Here is an 8,417-nt window from a genome sequence, read left to right on the forward strand (position 1 = left end):
AGCTTTAGAAGTATTTGTTGCTACTGTAGACAACACGCTAGTCTATATTTCATTGTATTCCCCGCAAGACATAACAAACCCGAGTCACCCATCAGCCACTGGTTGAAGGACAATAAGGTTCAGAGAATAAATCTCGGCTGGACCAGGGACCGATACCAGTATCGCTCTGAAAGCGAGTATCATACCACAAGATCACTTAGCTCACAAGTGTATAACTGGCTGCCATTTCCTTCTACCCCTCCGATGCCAAATGTAATAGACCTAGCTACCAAATCAACCACCGCTTGATGGATAGAGAAAGTAAAAGCTTTCGACTGTACATGAGACAACTACCGATTCCTTTGTGAAACGTGGACTCGACAACCAAACTATCGGTACCCTTGTTCATCTGAAATAAAGAAAAACCAAAAAAAAAAAAAACAACTATAAATAACTCGGATCTCCAGGGCCACAAAAATCGAAGGTTATTCTAAATGGCACTGAGTGTAGTAAATATTATTGAGATGGTATCTGACGGGGAATTTATTGGCTACAGGTTGTACCGGGGAAAACCAATTCCTGATTCCCTGAAATTGACTTGTTCTCTGTCCGAGGATATTGGGATGGGTGAATCTTTACCCTGTTCTATAATGAGGAAAAGAAAATTGTCCGCGTAAAAATTGGCTACGGGTTTATCTCTGGGTTCTTAATTTTTCTGTTTACTTGGTGGAAAAGAAAAAAATAGTTAGCTTTTATATAGCGCAATATCCACTTAACGTCCTCAAAGCGCTATACAAAGGGTCCCTGACGAAAAACAACACGAAACATGTAGAACGAGACATGACGCCTGTTAAGCGATATTACATATTTTTCCGACATAAAAAGTGACTCATCTTCATTAGGACCCTAGAGCCAGAGTTGATCCTGATATTTGTAGCTTTATACTTATAAAAGTTTGTGTTGCTACTATAGACAGCACGCTAGACTATATTTCACTGTATTCCCTGCAAGACATAACAAACCCGAGCCACCCATCAGTCACTGGTTGAAGGACAATAACACCGGGGACCGATACCAGTATCGCTCCGAAAGCGAGTATCATACCACAAGACTGCATAGCCAACAATGTACTACTCGAGTATTTTCCTTCTATCCTCGATAATTAACCGTCAAGAAAAAAAGTTATTTCTGCCTATGAAATATACTAGTACCAATTACACCAGCTTGATGGATAAGAAGTAAAAGCTTTCGACTGTACATGAGAACTACCGATTCTTGTAAACTGTGGACTGACAACCTAAATATCGGTACCTTTATCTCTGAATATTTTTTAAAAAACTATAAATAACTCGGATTCCAGGCCACTAAATCGAAGGTTATTCTAAATGGCACTGAGAAAATAAGTAAAATTAAATGAGATGGTTCTGACGGGATTTTAATTGCTACAGTTTACCGGGAAAACCAATTCCTGATTCCCTGAAATTGACTTGTTTCTGTCGAGGATATTGGATGGGTAATCTTTACCCTGTTCTATAATGAGGAAAAGAAAATTGTCGTGTAAAATTGGCTACGGATTTATCTCTGGTTCTGATTTTTACTGTTTACTTGTTGGAAAAGGGAATTACGCTGTAATTGTGAAAGAAAAGGAAAAAAAACTGGAGCTGTTATAAAGCGCAATATCCACTAAAAGTGCTCAAAGCGCTTTACAAAGGGTCCCTGACTAACAGCAACACATGTAGAACGTAACATGTAGAAAGAGAAATGACGCCTGTTAGGCGATATTACATTTTTTTCCTGACAGAGACAACGCTGTTAACGGCCAAGTACTCATTTTACACCACAGCACGGTGAGAGAATGTGAGTAAAGAACTTTTTCCAAAGACTCTACTTGATGCTCGAACCCAGTACCTTCCGATCCGGAAGCTAGTGTCATACCAGAAGACCACACCATAGCCGTACAAGTGTATAACTGGACGGCATTTCTACCCCTCCGATAATGTGACAGTCAAAATCAAAAGTACTTTCTGCCAAATGAAATAGACCTAGCTACCCAATCAATCACCTCTTGAATGACAGAGGAAAGAAAAGCTCTCGACTGTACCTGGGACAAGTACCGAACCCTTTGTGAGGCGTGGACACGGCAATCGACCTATCAGGACTCTTGTTCAGCTGAAATTAAAAGAAAACAAGACTATAAATAACTAGATCTTACAAGGTCACAACAATCGATGGACATTCTAGATGGTAGCGTGTGTGAGTGTGTGTGTGTGTGTGTGAATGTGTGTATGTATATGTGTGTGAGTGAGTGTGTGTATGTGTGTGTGAGTGTGTGTGTATGTATGTATATGTGTGTGTAGTGGGTATGTATGTGTGTGTGTGTTTGTGTGTGCGTGTGTGTAGTAAATATTATATTGAGATGGTATCTGAATGGAATTTATTGGCCACAGGTTGTTCCAGGCAAACCAATTCCTGATTCCCTGAAAATTGAGTTATTATCTGTCCATGGATATTGGAATGCGTAAATCACCGTGCCCAATGAGCAATTGTCATCGTCTGTATTTTACTTGAGCATTTTTATAGCAGCAGCTTCTAATGGTGCTCACACTACTATGTTACCAGTGGGGACTTGCCACTTGCCCAATATTTAACCATAGTGGTAACGAGCCCGAAACCGCAGAGCATGTACAGATTATTATTATTATTATTATTATTATTATTATTATTATTATTATTATTATTATTATTATTATTATTATTATTATTATAATTATGACGATCGACCCAATCAGCAAATTCTTTACCGCACTCATGCACCGTCGCAAACCCACCCGGAAGCTTCGTCACAACACACCGTTCAACAAGATGCTCTGGGGTATTTCGGGCTCGTTACCACAATGGGTACATATTGGGCAGATGGAAAGTCCCCACTGATGAAGCGAAATGTATAGATAGTATGCGCTTGGCTAAGAAGCTCATAACATTGCCATCCGGAAGTATAACGGACCAACACACAAAACGGTGTGTATCCATAAACGTTTATAGTCGGGTTAATACAGTTCAGTGAGCATTACTCATAAACGCGGATGGCAAAAAACAATAACAAAGACCTGAGTGACGTCATCTGCATACTATCTATATCTACAAAACGCATTCAAAGTGTTTAACTAGAGGTCCCAAGCCAATAGCAACTCCTAACATGTAGAACTGAACTTGACGCCTGCAGGGAGTTACTACATTTTAATTTTCGACAGAAACAAAGTTGTTACCCTTTTTACATACAAACAAACTTGAGCTTCTATATAGCGCAATATCCACTAAACGTGCTCAAAGCGCTTTACAAGGGGTCCCTGGCCAACAGCAACATTTAACATGTAGGACGTGACATGACGTCTGTTAGGCGATATTATTATTTTTTTTGGACAGAGAAAACGCTGTTACCAGCCAGGTACTAATTTTACACCTTACAGTGAGAGAATATGAGTATAAAGCCTTATCCAAGGACTCAACTATGCGTCAAGCGAGGTTCGAACCCAGAACCTTCCGATCCATAAGCTAGTGCCGTACCACTAGACCACATAGCCGCATAACAGAGTACAATGATAAAATGTGAATGAAAAGATTTTCCAAGATTCGACTTAGTTCTAACCAGGGTGGGACTCGAACACCTTGTTGGACTTACTGGTCTATAGGCGAGCGCCATACCATTAGATCACAAGGCTAATTGAATGTTCAGTCCACGGTCATTGGAATGTGTAAACCATTACCCCGCCCAATGAGAGATTGTCATCGTAAAAGATCACTACAAGGATATTTCCTCACATCTACCAAGACCAAACCAGCAAACATATTAACCTACTTTCTCTACAATGTATTCCGTGCACTGACAAATCACCTTTTTTCACTTTTTAATCAGAAATATTCTACTTTATAAAGCGTTGGAGTAAGATAAATCCCAACTTGTGATATTTCTTAAATATGAGATTTTAATGAAGTGTTAGATTTGATTATTTTGGCCAGTTGCGGGCGACGTGCACATATTTGAAGGTCTGATAACCTAACGCAATTATGAGCTTGTTTAACATTCTCGTAATGGACAATATTTTCATTTGGTTTGAGAGTATTTCCATTACAACAACGAGCCCATAATAGTGTGGATGATCAAACCTGCATATAAATACACAACGGTTCGATTTTTAAAATCTCTATCTTGTTCTTGCTTTTCTTTTGTGGCTAAATTAGAAAAGGCTGTTTTGTCACATTACGACCAAATAACTTTTCTCCACTATTTTTTCTTCTTTATCATTTTTGTTCTTGGGGGGTGGGGGGGGTCAGTAATCGGTTTTCCAATTTTTTTTAAGCTGATCTGATGAAGGGCCCATAATCATTTGTCGATTTAGAGGCTTAGCTTTTCGGGGTCCCATGGTGTGACTCTTGCCCTATAAAGTGTTGGCCCCTGATTTGAAGTCAATCTGTTGGTCAGTTAGTTATAAGATAAATAATACATTGTTATAGCGCCTTAGAGGCTTCATGTCTCGTCCGACATGTTAAGTGGTTTTGTCTTGGGACTCCTTGTAAAGTATGTTGGGCATAATAAAGGAGATAATGCGCTCTATAAAAAGACGAGGCTTCCTGTTGTTACAATGGTTATTGTAAAATATTAAATGTTAGATCACTGCGTAACGCCAACTCTTAATAGCATTATGGAATATACAGTATGCCTTGGCTAAGAAGCTCACGACATTGCCATCTGGAAGTATAGATAGTTCGAAGATGACGTCACTCAGGTCTTTGTTATTGTTTTTTTTTTTTTTTTGCCATCCATGTTTATGAATAATGATCACTGAACTGTATTAACCAGACTATAAATGTTCATGGATACACACAGTTTTGTGTGTTGGTCCGTTAGACTTCCGGATGGCAATGTTATGAACTTCTTGGCCAAGCGCATTCTATCTATTGGGTGAGATTGTTGCGGATGTGCCAAAAATAAACAACAGGCAGCGCCTCTGGCGGGATAGAGCCCTCCTCTCAAGTTTCCATCAACCCCCCCCCCCCCTCTCCTTTCACAGTCACACACGTACATCCTACTACAGAATCCCTGATTCTGGCTTTTTAAATCAAGATTTCTTAGAGTCTGAAGGGTATTCGGAATGAACATGGCATATAATATAACAGTTAACTTGTGTTTTGCTTTAATATTGCCCGTGTCATGGTGATAGAAATAGTAGTAGTAATAGTAGTAGTAGTAGTAGTAGTAGTAGTAGTAGTAGTAGTAGTAGTAGTAGTAGCAGTAGTAATAGTAGTAGTAGTAGTAGTAGTAGTAGTAGTAGTAGTAGTAGTAGTAGTAGTAGTAGTAGTAGTAGTAGTGGTGGTGGTGGTGGTTGTAGTAGTAGTAGTAAAATAATAATAATAAGAAGAAGAAGAAGAAGAAGAAGAAGAAGAAGAAGAAGAAGAAGAAGAAGAAGAAGAAGAAGAAGAAGAAGAAGAAGAAGAAGAAGAAGAAGAAGAAGAAGAAGGTGAAGAAGAAGAAGAAGAAGAAGAAGAAGAAGAAGAAGAAGAAGAAGAAGAAGAAGAAGAAGAAGATGATGATGATGATGATGATGATGATGAAAATGAAGAAGTAGAAGAAAAAGAATAAGAAGAAGATGTTGTAGTAGTAGAGGTATTAGAACTAGAATTATTAATATTATTATTGTTATTATTATTATTATTATTATTATTATTATTATTATTATTATTATTATTATTATTATTATTATTATTATTATTATTATTATTATTATCATCATTATTATCATTATTATTATTATTATTATTATTATTATTATTATTATTATTATTATTGGTATTGGTATTATAATCATCATCAATATCACTATCCTTACTTCATCATCTTCCTCCTCATAATCTTCAACATATTATCTGTCCTCCCCGCCGTCGTAATATCATCGTGCTCATTATCTTATTTATCAAGAAATGCCGGTTATTCCCATTAAAAGGACTTTTATTCTCCTTTGCATGTGACAGTAAAAAAAACAACAAATATTCAACAGGTAATGAATCTTAAAAGATATCGTCCTGTTAACTCACTAAACCCTAACACCGACTATATCCGTAGTTAAACTTGGTTACTTTTACTCCATGGCTATTTATTACATTTTTCTGAGACAAATTATAGGCGTAGTATCAAAGCTAATGTTTTTAGTTTTTACATGTTAAAATGTAGTTGAATAAAACTATCTATGTACATGCTCATTTTTAATACATTTTTTCCAATTTTGAAAAGTAGCAAAAATCTCTAGGATTGAGTGAATTAAGGATGTGGAAAGCTGATAAGAAGAATATGTAATTAAAATTGAACTTTTGTGATTAACAACGAATTATAATTCATTAATACGAGTGTTAGCATTGAATATTATCTCTATTATCTATAGATAGAATGAAGATGACGTCACTCAGGTCTTTGATATTGCTTTTTGCCATCCGCGTTAATGAGTAATTCTCACATAAAATGTATTAACCAGACTATAAACGTTCAAGGTTACACATAGTTTTGTGTGTTGGTCCGTTATACTTCCGGATGGCAATGTTGTGAGCTTCTTATCCAAGCGCATACTATCTATAAAAGCTTGGCTGGACTGGGCTGAATTAATTTCTTTTTTTTTTTTCTCCTTATTTGATCCCATGTCCAACCAAGTTACTAGATTAACACTATCAATATTTTGTGCGGCTATGTGGTCAAGTGGTAGACACTCGCATTTGGACCGGAAGGTCCTGAGTTCGAGCCTCGCTCATCGCATAGTTGAGTCCTTGGAAAAGGCTCTTTACTCACATTCTCTCACAGTACTCAGGTGTAAAATGACTACCTGGTCATTAACAGTGTTGGCTATGTCCGGAAAATAATTGTAGTATCGCCTGATAGGCGTCATGTCTCGTTTTACATGTTACTTGTTACTGTTTGTCACGGACCCATTGTAAAGCGCTTTGAGCACAGTTAGTGGACATTGCGCTATATAAACGCTCATTTTTAAAAAGGTCATTTTAATATTTACTTGTATGCAGAGTTCTGATCAGTATTTATTTGGACCATTTATACTGTATGAAATTACAATATGGTTTCATATTTTGGCCTGCCTGGAGAATAAATGTAAAGAATTGTGAAACACATTTATATTATATAATAATATGGGGGGGGGTGTTTTTGTTTTGTTTGGCTTGGTTTTGGCTGTTTTGTTTGTTTTGGGTTTGTTTTATGTTTTTGTTTTTTTTTTTATTTGGTTTGTTTTGTTGGGTTTTTTTGGGGTTTTTTTTATTGTTGTTTTTTTTTTTTTATTGTTGTTGTATTTCTATGATTTTTTGACCAGTTAACTACGGTACTCCGGAGAAGAATGTATTCAAAATTTGACCAGAAAACTCGTCCTTCAAATATCGATCGAGTTAAATGACCATCATCTTGGCATAAACTCTCAAACCTGACACGTCTGGCCGCACTTTTAATTACATGTTTTACCAGTAAACGGCAGTTAACCGGTTAAAGGTCAAATCGACATTTTATTCAAGCGTTATGTTTATCAGTATTTATTTGACCATTTATTCGCCCCTATGTAAACTCAACTCAACTCAACTCAACTCAACACACTCAATGAGTTGCCAAATAAATGAAGAGCTGACAAAAATGTCATGCTAGAAAAAAACGAGAATAAGATTGGCGTTTGGTATGCAAACGAGTTGGGGTATCTGGATGAAATAACCGTTATTTGGATTTCATACCATCCAAGATTCTACGTCTAGACAAGGAAAAATGTATGTTTGATTTGGATTGAAGGGAGTACTATGGAAAACTGGATGAAAGGAAATTGGCAGGGCTGGAAAGTTCAAATTTATCCACATAGCAAACGCCAAATATGTACAAAACGCATTTTTTTTTTTACAAGATAGAGGTTGGAGAATTTTTCATAAGTTTTAATAGTCATTTTAATCTCTCAATGTAGTATGTGCAGCTATGTGGTCTAGTGTTATGGCACTCGCTTTCGGATCGGAAGGTCCTGGGTTCGAGCCTCGCGCTCGGCGCATAGTTGAGTCCTTGGAAAAGACTCTTTACTCACATTCTCTCACCGTACTCAGGTGTAAAATGAGTACCTGGTCGTTAACAGCAGTGTCTTTGTCCGAAAAATTGTAATATATCGCCTTACAGGCGGCATGTCTCGTCCTACATGTTAAATGTTGCTGTTGACCAGGGACCCCTTGTAAAGCGCTTTGAGCACATTTAGTGGAAATTGCGCTATATAAAGCTCAATTTTATGTGGTAAGATTTTTAGGCCAAAATGGAAAATATTATAAGTCATTTTAATCTATCCATATTGATGTTATGCGTTTGGTAAAATACTCCCAACTAGATATAAAAAATAATAATTCCCTCTACTCATCCCATAGGGGAA

This window comes from Berghia stephanieae, chromosome 1 (genome assembly GCF_034508935.2).
Source record: "Berghia stephanieae isolate SIO BIC M18660-M18661 chromosome 1, UCSD_Bste_1.3, whole genome shotgun sequence".
Classification (NCBI taxonomy): domain Eukaryota; kingdom Metazoa; phylum Mollusca; class Gastropoda; order Nudibranchia; family Aeolidiidae; genus Berghia; species Berghia stephanieae.